Below are 19,927 nucleotides of genomic sequence, written 5' to 3' on the forward strand. Positions count from 1 at the left end.
TGGATTCTTTATTGGGTTAGTGCACCCAATGACATGATAGCATTAAGTTAAATTAAACAAATGTTTGATCATCTCGAGGATTAAAATTGTAATTTTCTGATCTCAACATTTGAAAAGTCCCTTTCTCAAAAAGCAACCCTGGAACACCCATGATAAGTTCGAGTTGTGACCTATCGAGAAGTTTCTAAGCTCTAGGTTTACTATGTACAATGCAATTTATTTGGCCCCCTTCTCCAAGTGCACCTATATACCTCTCGAGCGTACTCAATCAAACGGTACGTGGTGACTTGGTTTAATATACCGTATAAATATTCAAAGTGATAATCTAAGACTCTAACTCAAATCTTTGAAGTCGAAAGAAGTCAGTTTAATCCCTAATTAAGAGGTAGCACACGATGCTAAACAAAGGTACTTTTAAGTCACCTCTCATCGTACACGAGGTACAACAGGGTAAGATCTTGCTTAGGCACTGATTTTGACCAAGAAGTGCAATTGGTACAACTTAGATTAGCTTTGATATACCGTATAGGTACGAGTCTAAGGTTATAGCTTTCATAAATGATTTAGCATCCCATAAGGAGACAAACCACGTGATAGTACTATGTTGGCAATCATGACATGTGACTTTATGGCTTACAATTGGACAAAGGCTCAGGTCGCTCCAACGTGGTTGCATCGATATACCTTTCAGGGTCACCTGATCAGACGGTACTGATGCCCCCCTTTTATATACTATAAAGGTACGTGACTGGAGTTGTGGTTTTCATGAATGACGTTACATCTCAAGAGGAGACCAGGCTAGGCACTAGTACCACGTTGGCTATAAGGGACATGTAAGCGTGCAATGCAACAAAATAAATGTGCTAGTGGTGTGTACAAAATAGGGTGGGGTGTGCCCCAGATATTTTTTAAATAAATGGGCCCGTGGGCCAAATCAGATCACAAAATATAGACATCTTTTTTTTTTTTTTTTCATCTTTTTTTTTTTAACATGAACAACACAAAAAGACTCTTGTTTTATAATTATTATTATTTTTATTTAAAAAAATTGAATTTTGTTTTTTTCTTCAACAAAACAAAAAGAACTTAAAAAAAAAATTGAATTCTGTTTTATAAAAAAAGAACTTAAAAAAAGTAGAATTTGGGTTTTTAAAAAAAAATGTGTTTTCTTATTAAAAGAGGAAAATTGAATTTTATTTAAAATTTGAAAAAAATAAATAAAAATAAAAATCGAATTCGGATTTTTCTTTAAAAAATGTATTCTTCTTATTTTGGATCGAATTCTCTTCTTTAAAATTATATGAGTAACAAAGATCTTTTTCTCTCTATTATATCGAAATTGGCATCTGAGCAGAATCATTTAGAAGAAATCAAACTGTCAAATTAAACGCAATAGTCAAGTCTACCCGTTAATCACAACAAATGTAGTTGTTGTCCCAGAAGTCTCTCCTCCCTTTTCCTGAAATGTTATGCCAGTCTTCATAAACCCGGCAACCAATGCTCGTGGAAGCGCTTGAAGCCACTCCTCCCAACCCTGTGAAGAATCATACTCGCAACATGATTTAATAGATTCTCTTTTGCAAATATAGCAGTAGAGGTGATAATAAGGGCTACTTTTAATGTTTGAAAATAAGGATAAAAGAGGTGATTTTATGGCTGCCAAAAACGAAGGTAGAAGAGTGGCTTAATGGGGTTGCTAAACAAGTATGAGATAAGTGCTTAGGGGGATCAAAACCATGATAAAGAGGACTATAATGGAATTCGGTTGGGGCCATTTGAATGGCTGAAAACATTAAAAAAAAATGTTGTGGAGCTGTTGTGTTGGGATTGCTAAAACATGGGGAAGAACGTAAGGTTTGGGGTGCTGTAAAACAGAGGTAATAAGGACGTAATGGCTGGTTTGGTTGAACAAGGAGGTGAAGTGAAGACGATGATGGATGGTCGGTGAAGTAGGCAAATCTTTATTTTCTTTTCTTTCTCCAGTTTTTGTTTTTTTTTATCAATTTCGATTGAGAGAGAGAGAGAGAGAGAGATGAAGGAGAGAGACATTCCTCTCTTCTTGCTGTCCTCTTCTTTGCACATATGGAGAAGAAGATAAAATAAATAAGAAAAACATTTTTTTCACTAGCAGCACACCAAGCATACTAGTGGTGTTTTTTGTTTTATTTTGTTTTTTTGCGATTTTTTTTTAAAAAAAATGTCTTTTCTCATCACGCAAAAAAAGCAAATCTTTATCAGCACACCATGTATATTAACAATGACTTTCAAACAAATATTTTTATTTTTTCTTAAAATTTTTTTTTTTTTTCTTTAAAAAAAGTAGCTCCTCATCTCAACCACCATATTTCTTCCTCAAGTCATTAACCTCTTGAAATCTTGAATTATTTAGGGTCATCACAAATGAGCCCCATTGAATCATAAAAAATAAAATTCCAAAATATAACACCCAAAATCAAATCAAATGATCCATAATCAAGTCAAAAAAACAAAAATAATAAAATATACAAAAAAATGAATGAATAATAAACAAATAAAAAAAATAACTAAATCGATCTTGCAAGGCACCAATATTTGGAAATTTTCAATTTTATCCTCAAACTGTCCCTAGTAAAGTCATCACTGAAAGCGCTCTCGATCCGTTTTTATGGTGTTTTGGGAGTCGTCACCTAGTTTTACGGTGTAGGATTCAAATCATGATTCTAAACAGATAAACAATAAATGTTAGTTTCTACTTTTTTCAAAAATTACATTATTAAAAATGACCTAAAAATTTAAAAAAAAAAAACCTAATTTACCTGAGTGATTGTGACGGTCGATTCCCTCAAAATTGGCGGAGTACATTCTCTGTATGAGTCTTCCTACTTTCTTCTCCATCACTAGATCCGCTTCCCATCTCCAAGATGAGGTATTCTTCTCCTTTATTTCAATATATTTTGGATGTTCTAGGTGTTTTTTGAGGATTTCTAAGTGTTTTTTAATAAAAAAATGAGGTTTGGGTGTTAAGTAGGGACTTGGAGCTTCAGATTTAGAAAAACCAGAGAGAGTTTTTGACCTTTCTTTCCTAGGGTTTTTCTTGACCTACGAGTTTAGGTTGTGGAAGCTCATTTTTATAGAGTTTTTTTTTATGTTTTTCAGTTTGGCAAGGTTTCTACAAGATAAGGTTAAGTTGTTTAATTAGGGTTTTGAATTAGGGATTTAAGGTTTTTTCAAGATAAGACTAAGTTGTTTAATTATGATTTTAAATCTTACGTACAATGAAGATTTTTTTACTTTTTGGGGAACCCTCCTAATTATATTTTTAATTTTTTGGGACCCTAGATGGAGGGGTCTTTTAATAAATATTATGTGGGCCCCACTTAAATAAATGGGTCACCACTCAAAATTTGATCCATGGGCTTAATTAATTGGTTTTATTTGTTTAAATTTTTAATTTAATTTATTAAAATTTCACTTTACATTAATTAATATTTTAATTATTAATTTCAATATTTAAAATTTTTTAGATTAGAAAATTACTGTTTTGCCCTCAAAGAGGACTTTTGCGTTGAGAGAAGTTATTTTTCAATGTTTAGAGATGTTTTAAAATTAGTTTTTTTTAAGAAATTCAATGGGATTATCGGTTTATGTTAGTTATGGGTTTTTAATGTGAAATGATATTGGTCCTATGAGGACGTTTTCGTAATTTTGCCAAATTTGTGAAAATTGACGAAATAATTTATTTAATTTTAATTTGTTGTTTTATGTGTTTAAAGCATTTTCCTAAGCGTAATATAGGTTTTAAGGATGTTTTGATGTTAGGGGTATTTTGATAATTTGGTCATTTTTTAGTTATTTTTCTCATAAAGTTTCGTTTTATCTCAAAATGACGATTTCTATGTTTTGGGTCATATTTTCCTAGCGTAGCGTAGTTTTTAAAGTTTTCCTTACTTAAAATACCTCATCCGAATTTCTGAAACAGATCTAGTAACAAATAAAAATATCTCAGGGACGACAGTTCAACTGCATTTTCCTTCATACCTAAGGAAGATGATTGGAGATGCCGGTGGTTTGGGGCACGTTGGAGAGGAGTTTAGGGCAGGGAATCGTTCCCAGGCCCAAACCTGCAACATCCATAATGGAGCCCATACATGGTGAAACCTGGTTGCCTTCGTAACAACTGCTTTCGACAGCCGATCTTGTAGAATATTCAAAGCGTGAACTATATTGGCGGTGGCTGCTGCTGCAAGAGATATCTTTAGCTTCAACCCTAGCCGAACTTTTTTTTAAGGGGGAATTTAGTTCTCGGGGCTATTGGGGAGCACGCTCTTTAGAATAGCCAGTAGCTATAACTAGTTTGAGTTCTCTCATGGTTTTATAACTATTTAGCTCTAGCTGTAGGGTAGGGCTTCGGCCATAACAGAAAAAGGGGTCGGGTCCAATTCTTTGGTTGCGAACTCCCCCCAGAGGAATTCAGAAGAGGGACCTCCACAAAGTAGGATCAGGAGAAGAGGGATTCGAACCCTTAACCTGTGGTTTTGGAGACCATTGTTCTACCATTGGAACTATTCTCCCAACAAAAAAGAAATTGGTTATTTACGAGCCGCTGAGCGTAGCGAAGTAAAGAGGCTGAAATGCTCGGCGCAAAGAGCTCCGAGGTTCGATCATCCCTAGCTCGTTCAGTCTACTCCCTTCTCTAGTATGGGCAACGAGCAAAGCCAGTGGTAGCAACAAGCGGGGCTAAGAGTACTTACTATAAAGGTAGCGTTAGCTCGCGCTTACGTTTTTCCGCAACAAGCGGGGTTTAGTCAAGTTAAGCCGTAGCGCGTTAGGCTCGCGCTTACTTCAGCAGCTTCTACCTTCGCTTCGCCTTCGTCTCATTCTCATTCACCGGCTTAGGCTCTGAATCTATAGTTTGAGCTTTTCTAAATCCGATTTGGCAGTGGGTACAGAACGTTTCACATGGGCCTTCCCTATGCTAGCTTTCTCGCTCCCGCACGCTCCTCTGATCCAAGTTTCCATGCCTGTAGATCCATCACAACCCATACCTGATGCCATGGTGTGGTAGCAAAACGAAGCTAATTGCCCATCCGAACTTCCCATAGCTTTTTCCGAAAACTTAAAAAAATATCAGTAAATTCCAACCATCGGTGCAATCCTAATTTACGATCATCTATGAATTAATGCCCATGACCCCATACAGTCCAAGGGGCCAGAACCAGGGCCACAAAGCATCTCTATCCATCACGAACCTATCACCACGATGTACCCAATACCATACCTTGACCAGCAGGACCCATCCATCCCAATCACTACGACGAGTCAATAAAAAACCTTCCTATTCTCCACTGCCCCATGCTTCCAGCCCTGCCCAACAATGCCCTAGTACACAACTTCATGCCCTTTGATACATCATATCGTCACACACACTTAATGAACCTAGCATCCTATGCATCTCTTGTCCATTCTGCGTCCATCGGCCTGCAATAAAAGAAGGATTTTGAGCTCCTCCAATTCTTGGATGGATGAACCCTTGCCTCGATCTGACTGTCCTTGATAAAGACCTTTATTGGCTGCTCCGTCTGAAATGAGTCCTTCCAGCCATCCGAACAAAGCAAGAGCAAGGCGGGGCTGGGTGGGGTTCTCCTCTGCCGAGATGAGGGGCCGGGGTCTTGAGCTAGAGTAGTCTTTCTTCGTTCACCCGTCCAAATCAATGGATGAACTTCTTGCTTGCCTGCCACTCCTCTGAACTTCGCTACCTTACTATATTTTAAAGTGGAATGAAAGTCGATATTTTACTTTTTCTTTAAAAAAAGCTACGGCTTACAAAATAAAGGCTTTTTTCTATCGTTTTCCCAGGACGTAATCACCTATGAGATGGCTTTCACAGGGCTTCTTGCTACAGAGAGATTGCCGTAGACAGCTTATTAAGGGAATGATATTCCTTTTATTGCTTGCACGCACCTACCAGAAGGAGGAGAGATCCTTAATTACTGATATCGAGAAAGCAAGGACGCTATGAGTGCTCGCTAATGTCAGCCCTTTGATTGCTTACTTCGCTATCCAAGCGGGATGATACTTTGCGAGAGTTTCCAGATGAGCAGGAAGGGCTGTGATGTGAACCCTTTTGAATGATATGAACCCTCTAGAAGATCTCTTGATGATCTCTTCTAGGAACCTTTGAATTCGATGTCTTCAAAATGTCTTAGATTACTTAGGAACAAAAGATAATGATGTTCGGATTAGAACCCCAAGGAAACTAAGTCCTTGAAACCCCATTCTAGAGATGTACAAAGGATGATCACTCTTTTGATAAATCGAAGATTCATGCACTCGATCAAGAACTCATAAAGAACTTAAAACAAAAATACATGAGCATAAGGCAAACTTCTTGAAGAATCTTCAATTCTCATAAAATGTAAATTGTCAATTGTGACTTAAATACAACATGAGGTGCCCTTTTTATAGACAAATTAAAGCAAGATTAGGCCTAACTAGTCCTTAGGAAATAAAAGACCAACACTAAGGACAATTAGAACATAAAATTTCCAATTAACCCTTGCTTCCAACTTGAATTTCCAAAATGACCTCTTTCATAAAAAGATGGTTGACCATCCTTGGTGAAGCTTTGATATCTCCAAATTGAAGATTAAAATATTTTAGAATGGCTTCTTTGTATTGTACTTCCATAATCAAGCCTTGCAATGCCTCTTTCATTCTATTTGTCCTTGCCCTAGTCATCGGACCGCCAATTCCTTGCAATGGTTCTTGAGAAGACTTGGTAACATCAACTTGAGTTATTTGGTCAGTAACTCGATCTCCATTATTCTCCCCCTCTTTGAAAAGATTCATCCTCAAATCACCTACATCAAACAAGGATAAATCAGCAACATTAAAAGTTGCACTAACATTACCATAGTCACTTGGCAAATCTAGTTTGTAGGGGTTATCATTGATTCGTTCCAAGACTTGAAATGGTCCATCTCCTCGAGGCTATAATTTTGACTTCTTTTGGGTAGGAAACCGCTCCTTACGCAAGTGCATCCAAACCCAATCTCCAGGGTGAAAAACAACTTTCAATTGGCCCTTATTAGCTTGTTTAGCATATTACACATTCTTCTTGTCAATGTTGGCTCGAACTCTGGCTTGTAAATCTTTAACAAAATTTGCCTTTTTCTTACCATCAAGATTAGCATGTGCATTAGTAGGCAAAGGTAAAATATCCATAGGCATTAAAGGATTAAAACCATAAACAATCTCAAATGGTGAAAATGAAGTAGTAGAATGAATAGTCTTATTATTTGCAAACTCAATATGTGGTAAACACTTCTCCCATTATTTTAAATTTTTTTGAATGATAACACGCAACAAAGTAGTGAGTGTCCTATTGACTACTTCAGTTTGACCATCCATTTGAGGATGTGCAACAGTAGAAAATAGAAATTTAGTTCCTAATTTACTCCATAAAGTGCGCCAAAAACAACTTAGGTAACCCATGCAATCGATTTACTTCTTTAAAGAACAAATCAGCAATATGTGTTGCGTCATTAGTTTTAGTACATGCAATAAAATGGGTCATCTTACTAAACCTATCAACAACAACAAATATACTATCTTTACCATTTTGAGTCATTGGCAATCCTAAAATAAAATCCATAGAAATATCAATCCAAGGCTGATTAGGTACAGGCAAAGGAGTATACAACCCATGCAGTCTAATTTTAGACTTTACTTGCCTACATGTAATGTACTTGTCACAAACAGATTGCACGTCATGCTTCATATGAGGCCAATAAAAATGCTCACGTAATATATCTAAAGTTTTTAGAACACCAAAATGACCCATTAAACCTCTCCCATGACTTTCCCTTACAAGTAACTCACGAACAGAACAAATAGGCACGCACAATTTATCTTTCTTGAAGAGAAATCCTTCATGCTTATAAAAGATCCTTGGCACCGAAAACACTTAATTTCACGTGTCTTAGTTAGAGATCTTGTTTCGGGTTTATCTTTAGGGATAGAAACTAAATTTATCGACCTTGCTTCTTCTTTTGGTTTGAAAGGAATCTTGTTGTCCTTCGAATTTGGTCTCCGTGGACATTTAGAAGATGATCCAGATATGAATTTTCTAGACTTGATTTGCTTTTCCACTTTAATGGCTTTGTGCAGTAACTCTTCCATCTCCACATAATGGTGCAACTCAACCACATCAACAATCTCCTTTTTCAATCCGACAATGAATCTAGCCATAGTTGCTTCTCTATCTTCCTCTATGTTTGCTCGAATCATGGTAATTTCCATTTCTTTATAATAATCCTCAACACTCATGGAACCTTGGACCAGCCATTGCAATTTTATATACAAATCTCTATAGTAATAGTTAGGTATAAACCTTTTATGCATCACTGACTTCATGTCATCCCATGACCGAATAGGTCTCTCACCATTTCTACGCCTATTGATCACCAATTGATCCCACCATATACTAGCATAGTTTGCAAATTCTACAGCGGCTAGCTTTACTTTCTTCTTCTCAGAATAATTGTGATAATCAAATTCGTGCTCAACCTTTCTTTCCTACTATAAATATATTTCAGGATCATTCTTTCCTTAAAAAGTCGGAATCGTCATCTTTATATTACCCATATTGTTATCTCCCTTGAGATCAACTTTCTTATCCCATCGATAATTTACTGTCTTCAATATGGTTTAGATTCATACGAGGATTCCATATTGTCCGACTGTGTATTCAACAATTTGAATTGGTCATGAACAGTCTTAATGAATAATTTCATGTCGGTCTCATGTGAATCTCCTCCTTCTTTACTCATGATTTCAATACGTTGTTGTGTTTTTTTTTTTAACCACTCATAACCCAAAACAAGCCCTATATATACTTCGAATCAGAATTTAAGGTCGAATTACAACAAAATTATCAAGGCTAGCAAGACAGAACAATTTAAAAAGAACCAAGAATGCAAATCAGCATGTAAGGTCGAGTTCATGCAAGAAAAAAAAATGTTTGCCCATTTAAAGATTGTTGGGAACAAATGATAAGAATCTTCTTTATAAAGACATTGTTTCTTCAACAGAACATTATAAATCAGTCCTTGTTAAAGAGACGTTTTTCTTTATAATGGCTAAAAACTGAGAACGTTATGATTGAATTTTCAGCAAGAGAGAAATCGTGTTAAAGATTCAAAAACCTTGTTGTTGTCGTAAATGTAGCAACAAATTCAAAAAAAAATTTATATGCACCAACAAATAGTTATGAACCAGCAACAAATTGTTGAGATGCAGCAAGAAGCAAGAAGCAATTATATATATACACATAACAGAAATTCAAAAAGAGCAATTCAACGTTTTCTCATTTTTTTTAAGAATTGAGCAACAAATCGTTATGAATCACCAAAAGAAACGTTAAATCCTATTGATCACCAACGTGTAAATTTCAGCAAATATATATACATATTGTGGTTGTTCGAAAAAAAATTCAGAAGAAACGATATTGTTGAGCTGAATAACAATGTATCTTAAAACGTTATTATTGCTGATCTGAATCGTTCTTATTCAGATCTATTATTGTTGGAGATTCAGCAAAAAAATTAGCAAGAACTCATTGTGAAAAACAACAAGAAAATCCAGCAATTTATGTGTTCTTGATGATTGTTGAATTTAAGCAAGTTGTTTTTTTTTCTGTTTTATATTAAGAATGAAATTAGAACATCGTTTTGTAATTCAGCAAAACAGATAAACGAATAACATGTAATGGTGGCATTCGAAGATGACAAACCAACAAAAACACATTTGAAAATCAGAATCTAATGGCAAGGTTGCTGCAGAATCAGCAAACATGAACGAGTTCATGCAAGAAGACGTCCGAACAGCATTAAAGAATAGCAACAAGACAACAAAACAACACAACAACAATAGCAAATGATAACAGCCACATCAAGAACTTACTTTACAAAGGCTATTCTAAAATTTCAGCAGGATCGTTGTGACTCATGATGTAGTTGAATTGCAAATACATTGAAATTAAATTCCAGCAGATGATTTTTTTTTTTTTTGTAATCTTTATATTGAATGCAAAAAATCAGAAATCAAGAATTCAGCCAAGAAGATAAAAAAAATTCCTTAACAACACTTGGTTGTTGTTGAAATTGTAGCAAGAGATTCATGAGTTTTTTTTTTTTTTAAACATCAAAACATCACAAGAATGGGTTAGAATTCTATAACCTGGATTATCTAGCAACCTTTTGGTTTTTGATTTGTTATGAACTTTGTTGGGAAGCAAGATCTACCCCGTCGAATCTCTAATCCGATTGTGGACTCTCTTGATCTCCAATTTGAATGGCACGTAACCCAATCTTCAAAGAATTCTCTTAATGATGATTCAGTTTTTCCAGCAATCTTGGTGCTCTGATACCAAATGATATGAACCCTCTTGAATGATATGAACCCTCTTGAAGATTTCTTGATGATCTTTTCTAGGAACCCTTGAATTCGATGTCTTCAAAACGTGTTAGATTACTTAGGAACAAAAGATGATGATGTTGATCGGATTAGAACCCCAATAATTAGTCTCATATGTTTAGCGTTGCACAAAACTTAGTAGACAGGAATGGTCTACTTATAGATAAGTTTTCCCCTTGTTGGCCCTTTTCAAATAGTCATAGATGAATTAGGACAGCATACTTGATACACCCAAGCTCTACATGCTAAAAAGTGACGAGCTGATCCCTTATTACGTTAAGCAATATTCTCAGCTATCTTTCCATCCAAAACTTAGGAATTTGTATTTTTCCTTAATATTTCTTTTTTTTTTTTCAATATTTTTAGATTATTTCTTTTAGCTAATTAGTGTTCCTTTCATTTTATAATTTAATTTCTTAGCATTTTAGGATTTTCTTTTGACTCAATGGTATTTTGGGAAGTTGCCATACACCATAAAATCAAATAACAAGTCCTAATCTCTAACTCATCTTCTCCTTCTCCATTTTCAAAATTTTCCAAATCCATAACCATTAAAGTTCCATTTTACAAATTTTTTTTCTCAGCTATGTTTATGCAAATCTGAAGTGATCAACGCAGTCAGCATTAACTTGTGATCAACCCGCACTTACTACGTTTGCAAATTTATCACATTCACTGCGTCGTAGTTGACATTCACTCGGTCGCAATCATCTGATAACCAATCATCATCAGATTTTCAATAATCGATCGTTTTTTCCTCAAGATTGTAGTAGTACCTTTGACTTCTTCCAAATGAACAATTTTTGAGGAATATGTTTTCAGTCCCTACTTTCAAGGCATCAATGGATTATGGTTTCGCGAAACCATCGTGATGGAACAATTTGCTCTACATCAATTCTAAAGTTTATTACAAGAAATTGTGAAAGAATGTTGCACTTCTATTATTTCGATAAATCCCACTGTTCCGTCGCTTACCATTGAGTTTTGTGGCATCACGTTTATCATTGATTTTAAAGATATCAATGTGACATTAGGAATTACGGAAGTCAAGGATGGAACTTGCTAGATACGTCATTCATTTGAATTCTTTGTCACATGATTGGGTCTTGATTCACAATGCATTAGCAAGAGGAGTGGAGGATTATTATCGGAGAGCTTTCGTGCTAATCAGTATCTTTGTTAGCGATGGGTGACATCTAACATCTTGGGGACGTAAAACAATACTTTACTTTTTGCAAAGCACATGTACATCATGCACGTGATCTAGACCAAGGATGCTACTTTTTGCGTGTGTCTCAGCTTAGAAACTTTAATTGATGCCGGCGTCAAGTCAAATAAGGGTCGCTCGCTAGTTTTCCCACACTTAATCTGAAAGCGCCCTCGATCCGCGGGTGTGCGGATCAGCTTTTGACTTTGAGGTTTGGGAGTCGCCACCTAGTTATTACGGTCTAGGAACCGAACATCGACTCTAAACAGATAAGAAAAATTAATCTACAAAAGAAACTAGGTCGGGAAATCATGTTGCGGGGGTTGGAAGGTGTTAGGCACCAACCCCGCCCAGCAAACGCCAGTCTCTACTACTTCCCAAAAATGATTACATTGTAAACTGGATTTCTAGGTGTTTTGGAAGGGTTTTTGGGTGTTTTTTGAACAAAAGTTGGGGTTTGGATGATAGGTAAGGGGTTAGGACTTCAAAATCAGGGTTTTGGGAAGATTGGGGAGGCTACTTGACCTATTTTTTCTAAGGGTTTTCTTTTTCATACGAGATTAGGGTGTGGAGATCCCTATTTATAAATTTTTTAAGAGTTTTTTAGATAGAGTTAGAGTCAGATTATATTTCTTTTAGATAGTTTTAGAGTTTAATTAGAATTCTATTAGGGTTAGGGTTTGACTTTGGTCTTATTAGATTGATTAGGGTTTTGACTTAAGTCTCACTTGATTGACTAGAATTTAGGGCTTTGACTTAAGTCTTACTTGATTTTAGGGTTTTGACTTAAGTCTCACTTGATTGACTAGATTTTAGGATTTTCACTTAAGTCTCACTTGATTGATTAAATTTTAGGATTTTGACTTAAGTCTTACTTGATTGACTTGACTTAAAAAAATTTAATTTTAATTATGATTTCACTTTACATTACTTAATATTTTAATTATTAATTTCGAAATTTTTAATTATTAAAATTGTAAAATTACCGTTTTGCCCTCGGAGAGAATTTTTTTGTGTTTTAAGTCATTTTTCAATGTTCCAAGATGTTTTGGAATCGATTTTTCATAAGGAATTCAATGGAAATATTGGTTTGTATCATTTATGAAATTTATTGTGCGAAATGATGGTGAACTTTATGAGGGGCATTTTCATAATTTTGTCGAATTTTGTGAAAATTAACAAACTGGTTTATTTGATTTCGATTTGTTGTTTTATGTGTTTGAAAGAATTTTCCTAAGCGTAACGTAGGCTTTAGGGATGTTTTAAGATTAGGGGTATTTTGATAATTTGATCATTTTTTAATAATTTTTATCGTGAAGCTTCTTTTCATCTGAAAAATGATGATTTTAGGCTTTTAAGGTTATATTTTCCTAGCTTAGCGTGATTTCTACAGTTTTGTTAGTTTGAGATACCTCATCTAAATTTCTAAAATATATCTAGTAATAAATAAAGCATTGGAACAATCATCCATCATTGGGAATCATCACGATCGGGTTAACAAGTTGATTAATCAGGTGAATACAAAAATGAAGTGTCTACAGATGCCCCTCTTTGGCAGAGGGTTGAAGCAAACTAGATAACAAATCTATTTTGGTAGATAGTACGATATCTGAATGCCAAAGCTAGTGACAGTTCATTTTGCAGCATGATTTAGCAATTCGTCTAGATGTTCAGTTCCTTGAGGGCAAGCTCTCCCCGAACTAAAAAATGTCAAGTCTTTGAGCGCGAGCTCTCATTGACAGCGTTAGATCCTTGAATTATTAGAAAATTATCCTTGACTAACGAAACAAATGTGCAAGTACGTGCATTTGAGATAAATCTCATGTGGTCTGAGTAAAAACTGAGCATAATTTGAGTATAATCTGAGCAAAATCCGAGATAACCCTCAATAGTAACTGAGCAAAATCCAAGAAAACCTTTGGTGGCAACTGAGCAAAATCCAAGAAAACCATTGGCAGCATCTAAGAAAAATCTGAGAAAATCCTCGGTGGCAACTGGGCAAAATCCAAGAAAATCCTTGACAACAACTGAGCAAAACCCGAGATAACCTTCGGCGGCATCTGAGCAAAATCTGAGATAACCCTCGACGGCATTTGAGCTGGTCCAAGAAAACCCTTGGCGGCAACTGAGCAAAATTCAAGATAACCCTCGGTGATATCTGAGCAAAATCCGAGATAACCCTCGACGGTATCTGAGCAAAATCCAATAAAACCCTTGGCGGCAACTGAGAAAAATCCGAGATAACCCTCTACGGCATCTAAACAAAATCCAAGAAAACCCTTGGCGGCAATTGAGCAAAATCCGAGATAACCCTCGACAGTATCTGAGCAAAATCCGAGATAACCCTTTGTAGCATCTAAGCAAAATCCAAGAAAACCCTTGGCGACAACTAAGCAAAATCCGAGATACCCTCGACGGCATCTGAGCAAAATTTGAGATAACTCTCGGCGGCATCTAAGCAAAATCCAAAAAAACCCTAGGCGGCAACTGAGCAAAATCTTAAAAAGCCCTGGACGGCAACTAAGCAAAATCCGAGATAATCCTCTACGCCATCTGAGCAAAATCTAAGAAAATCCTTGGCGGTAACTGAGTAAAATCCAAGATAACCCTCGGCGGCATCTGAGAAAAATCCGAGATAACCCTCGGCGGTAACTGAGCAAAATCCGAAATAACCCTCGGAGACATCTGAGAAAAATCTGAGATAACCCTCGGCGGCATTTGAGCAAAATCCAAGAAAATCCTGGACGGCAATTGAGCAAAACCCAAGAAAACCCTTGGCGACAATTGAGCAAAATCCGAGATAACCCTCGACGGTATCTGAGCAAAATCTGAGATAACCCTCGGCGACATCTAAGCAAAATCCAAGAAAACCCTTTGCAGCAACCGAGCAAAATCTGATATAACCCTCGGTGGCATCTAAGAAAAATCTGAGATAACCCTCGGGGGCATTTGAGTAAAATCCAAGAAAATCCTTGGCGGTAACTGAGTAAAATCCGTGATAACCCTTGGCGGCATCTGAGCAAAATCCAAGAAAACCCTTGGTGGTAACTGAGCAAAATCTAAGATAACCCTCGGCAGTATCTGAGCAAATCCGAGATAACCCTCAGTGGCATCTGAGCAAAATGAATAAATGTAGGAGAGAGTAGATGAATTTGAGGAAGAATGAATAAATCTGGGAAAGAATAGATGAATTTGGGAAATAATGAATAAATCTGGGAAGGAATTAATGAATCTAGAAAAAAAAGAATGCCCTATCTCCTATTCTATATGAAAAGGAAATGAATTAATCTCTGGGCAAAACCAAATATGAGATCAGAAACGCTTCTGTTTGAATCTCAAGGTTTTTCAAAAATTTTATGAAATTTTTAACTTCTTTATACCTCAGGGGTTTTCAAAAAAATTACTATCAAGAGGTAACCTTAAATTTGGGGTTCCCATTATCCTTTAGGATTAACATTGATCAAGTTTGACAACAAAATGTGCCTAGTTTAACAAGAAACATTGTATTAAACACATTTTGTAAAAAAAATGCCCCTAGTCTAAGGGGGAAACTACATATCAAAGAAGAAAGAAAATGTCCCTTGTATGAAGGTTTGAAATATTTGATAACCACAAGCGCAATAAAGATTTAACTTTTAATTTTGATTGAAAATTTTGAGTCAGGCTCAAGAGAGCAAAACATTTCCTTTTGAGACTCATTATGGAATTCACCCTTCTCCCTCTTGATTCACTTGGGGAAGCAAAAATTTTCAGATCAATCGTAGACAAGTTATTTGTGGCTTCTGAGTATTTATCTTGTTTAAACTAAGTGTTGAACTTAATTATTCGGACTTCAGATATCTCAACTTGAACCTCCTGAGATTTTCTTCTATTTTTCTGTGTTGCTTTAACTTTTGCCTAAATCGTCTTTTCAGGTTTTCGATCTAGCGAGCTTGCTCTAACTTTTACCTAGATCGCATTTTCAGGTTTTCAATTTAGCGAGTTTTCTTTTATTTTTTCCTTGCTCTAATTGTTGCAAAAGTCGTCCTTTCAGATTTTCAACCTTGCGAGCTTGCCTTAATTTTTGCCTAAGTCGCCCTTTTTGGGTTTTCAACTTAATAGGCCTCATTTTTTTTCTCTTTCTTTTTTTTTTCTTTTTCTTCCCTTTTGAACTTCTGGAATTACTGTCTAATCATGCTTTACTACATTCCTTAACTTTTTCACACGGTACTTAGGAGGACTTTCATGGGTAAGCTTAGGACTAGGTATAAAAATAAAGGAATTTTAAGGCTTAGAAACCCGAATGCCCTTTGTGTGGCATTTCTTTCTTTTTCTTTGAACTTTCTTCCTTATTTGACAATATATTTCTTTTATTATTATTTTTTTGTAGGGAAATATATTTTTTTATTTTAATGTGGTCGGGCCTGAAGTAACTTCTCAGGTTGCCTACGTACCCCAGACTTTTGGGATCAGACCAAAACGTAGTTCGGATTTCCCTTCCCCTAGGTTAGGTGATCGGGCTGACAAAGAAAAAAGTATTTTTTTTTTCTTTATTTTTTGAAAAAGGCAGCAAAGGGCTGAGAAAAGAGATATTGAACTTTTGAACTAGGTAACAGGAAATCGATTCGACCGAAGATGGCCTCCTTAAATGTAGTACTGCTTGATCTAGTCAAGGTTGGTTGGTTCTGGTAATTCGATTCCATCATGATCTTTAAGTCTGATAACTTTTCCAGGTAATATTTCTTTGATGATGAATGGACCTCCCCAATTTGGTTTGAACTTCTCTCTAAGGTCAAAGATAAGTACTCGATTCTCTTTGAAAACTGATGGTTTTTCAAAGTAATGTTTCCTTATTAATGGATGAATCTCTCCAATTAAGTTCAGACTTCCTCCTATAGTCGAAGAGGGGTGGTCAATTTTCTTTGAAGTTTGATGGTTAAATCTTTGACTTGTAAGTGGTAAACTTTGACCTTCTTGTCAAACGTGCAAGTGACTCTTCTCTGATAAGTTTGCACGTGGTATAAAATACTAAGTTGTTTTTCTTCAATCAAGTTTAATTCTTCAGACCTTTTTCTATTAAGACCTTGAGATACGAGATTTCAACGGGTAAGACTACTTCTGTACCCCTGTAGTGTAATGGTAGCTTATCTGAACAATCCTAGTGTGATTGACACATTTTCTTAATGATTACCTTAAGACTCTTATTAGCTGCTTCAATTGCTCCATTAGTCTAAGGATTGTATGAGGATGATTTCTCATATCGGATCCTGAACTTTGAATATAGAGTAATCCTCAACTTTAAAATGTGACCCATTATCAGAGACTAATTCCAAAGGTACTCTGTATTGACTTATGGAACTTTCTTTGATGAACTTTGCAACTTGAGATGCAGTGAGGACAACATTGACATGTGTAGACACCCCATTTTTGCATTCGCATGATTAATCAACTTGTCAACCCAATTGCAACAGTTCTCAATGATGGATGTTTATTCTAATGCTTTATTTGTTACTAGATATGTTTCAGAAATTCGGATGATGTATCTCGAACTAACAAAACTGTAGAAACCACGTTACGCTAAGAAAATATAACCCTAAAAACATAGAAATCATCATCTTGCCGATAAAAAGAAGTTTTATGATTAAAATCACTAAAAAATTACCAAATTACCAAAATACCCCTAATCTCAAAACATCCTAGAGCCCACATTATACTTAAGAAAACCCTTTCAAACACATAAAACAACAAATCGAAATCAAATAAATTATTTCGCCAATTTTCACGAAATTTGACATAATTACGAAAATGCCCCTCATAAAGTTCACGACGATGTCGCATAAAAAATTTCACAAATGACACAAACTAATATTCCCATTGAATTTCTTAGGAAAACTCGATTCCAAAACATCCTGGAACATTGAAAAATGACTTAAAACTCAAAAAGTCATCTCCGAGGGTAAAACGATAATTTTACAATTTTAATAATTAAAAATTATGAAATTAATAATTAAAACATTAATTAATGTAAAGTGAAATCCTAATTAAAATTAAAGTCAATCAAGTAAGACTAAAGTCAATCTTAAAGTCAATCAAGTAAGACTAAAGTCAAAATTAAAGTCAATCAAGTAAGACTAAACTCAAAATCTTAAAGTCAATCAAGTAAGACTAAAGTTAAAATCTTAAAGTCAATTAACTGAGACTAAAAGTCAAACCCCTAATAGAATTCTAATTAAACAATAACTCAATTTTAAACAATTCTATTTAAACTATAACTCTATTTAAAACAATTCTAATTAAAATATAACTCTACCTAAAACAATTATAATTAAATACTAACTCTATCTAAAAAGTACTTTAAAAAAATCTATAAATAAGGGTCCCTACAACCTATTTTCGTATGAAAAAATAAACCTTAAGAAACGTAGGTCAAAAAGCTTCCCTAACCTCCCATAAACCCTAATTTTGAAGTCCTAACTCCTTACCTAACATCCATACCCTAACTTTAGCTCAAAAAACACGTAGAAGCTCTTCAAAAACACTTAAAAACCTAGTCAGAAAATTTAGATCTAAGAAGAAAGTACCTCGTCTTGGAAATCTGAAGCCAATCCGATGACAGAACGAAGTGAGGTGTGTTGTACGGAGAACTATTCTACCAGATCTAAGGAAACAAGGCTGTTATTTTCGTAAAGGTATATATTTCTTATTCTTTTAACGGTTAGGTCTTTTTAGCAGTATAGTCTCATTTGGGAATTAGTAGAGACCGGCGTTTGTCGAGCGGGGTTGGTGCCTAACACCTTCCAACCCCGTAATGTGATCCTCGGACTCAGTATATTTTTTTTGTAGTAGATTAGTTGTTTCTTTTTATCAGTTTTAAGTCGATATTCGGTTCCTAGACCGCAATAACTAGGTGGCGACTCCCAAACCTCAAAGGTCAAAAACGGATCCGTGCATCCCGCGGATTGAGGGCGCTTTCAGTGGCGACTCCACCGGAGACCATTGAAGATCAGACTTGAAAAGCCCCAAGTATGGAACATTGCCAGTGGGACCTAGTTTTTTAGTTTATTTTTTGTTGAGTTATTTATTTATTTTTATTTTTATTATTCTTCTGGCTCTATGGTTGATCATTGATTGAGATGTTGAATATTTTTGTTTGGCACATCTTTGTTATGGTTCAATTTGGGGTCCTTCATAATGACCTAAATAATGTAGGATATCGAAGGTTAATGACATGGGTAATGACCCATTTGTATTATTTGGATTATTGGGTCGGTATTATCCTCTATTAATATCATTCAATTCGATTTTGAGTGCCTTGATTTGGCATATGATTTCTTATGGTTCAACCAAGGGTTATTTGAAAAGACCCCAAATAATAAGAGATTTCAAGATGGTTTTATTAAGGAAGGGGTAATGATTATTGGACCATGTTTTTATTACGTGTGTAGATTTTTTATTTATTTTAGGTATGTTTGATATGTTGTTTGACAATGTTTTTTCTAAAAAAAAACAAAAAAAATAATAAAAAACTAATAATAATAAAATTTTGTTTTGTTTATTTTTTGTAATAAGCGACTGTTGTTCTGTCCGTCAATAACAAATAATAAAAAAAAAAAATTAGGTTCTGTTTACTGCAAGGTTTAGTTGGGGGCACGAATAAAAGTTTTTTATTAGTTTTTTTTTTTCACGGCCCTTTAACAGCAGCAACGTGCTGACGTAAGTGGTGCGTCGTGCATAAAAAATATTTTTTTTTTCTTCCCACACCATCTTCTTAAAAGGCTTTGCACCTGGTTTCATCGTTTTTTCAATAGAGACTAACCCGGTCTCTCTGTTCGATCAATTGAAGTCAGTCCGTTTGACTTGAAATTCCACATAAAATCACTAATTTCTTTCAATTTAGATTGTAGAACCATTAGCTCTTCTTGAAACCGACTAGAGTTCAAACGATTTAATCAAGAGAAAATTGATTTTTCTCTCGTTTGTCGAAGAAAGAGTTCAAGGTTGTTGTTTTGATCGGCGATGGACTTGTGACTCAGCGTAGAAGAGTAGGATCTCAATCTTTAAATAATAAAAAAAAAAATAGGATTTGTGGATTTCCCTTTGAAAATTTGATTTGTGTGTTTCGAATCTGAACCAAGAACGTTGCTGTGTTTCGATCAATCATGGGAAATTTTGTAATCGGTAATAGAGGTGAACGAAAACCATGGCCAATGGAATGGGTTCCATTAGTGTTTCTGTGTCTATTTCGAACTTTAACAGAACATTGATGGTGGCGGATCTGAATGTCTT

At 35.3% G+C, this 19,927-nt stretch overlaps 1 pseudogene; it reads right to left on the minus strand.

Moving 5' to 3' along the window:
• Positions 1-1,402: 1,402 nt before the first annotated feature.
• LOC147404701 (protein CDI-like) overlaps positions 1,403-19,927 on the minus strand; it is a 49,387-nt pseudogene continuing 30,862 nt past the window's right edge.

This window comes from Akebia trifoliata, chromosome 4 (assembly GCF_017979445.1).
Source record: "Akebia trifoliata isolate Shusen 1 chromosome 4, ASM1797944v1, whole genome shotgun sequence".
Lineage (NCBI taxonomy): Eukaryota > Viridiplantae > Streptophyta > Magnoliopsida > Ranunculales > Lardizabalaceae > Akebia > Akebia trifoliata.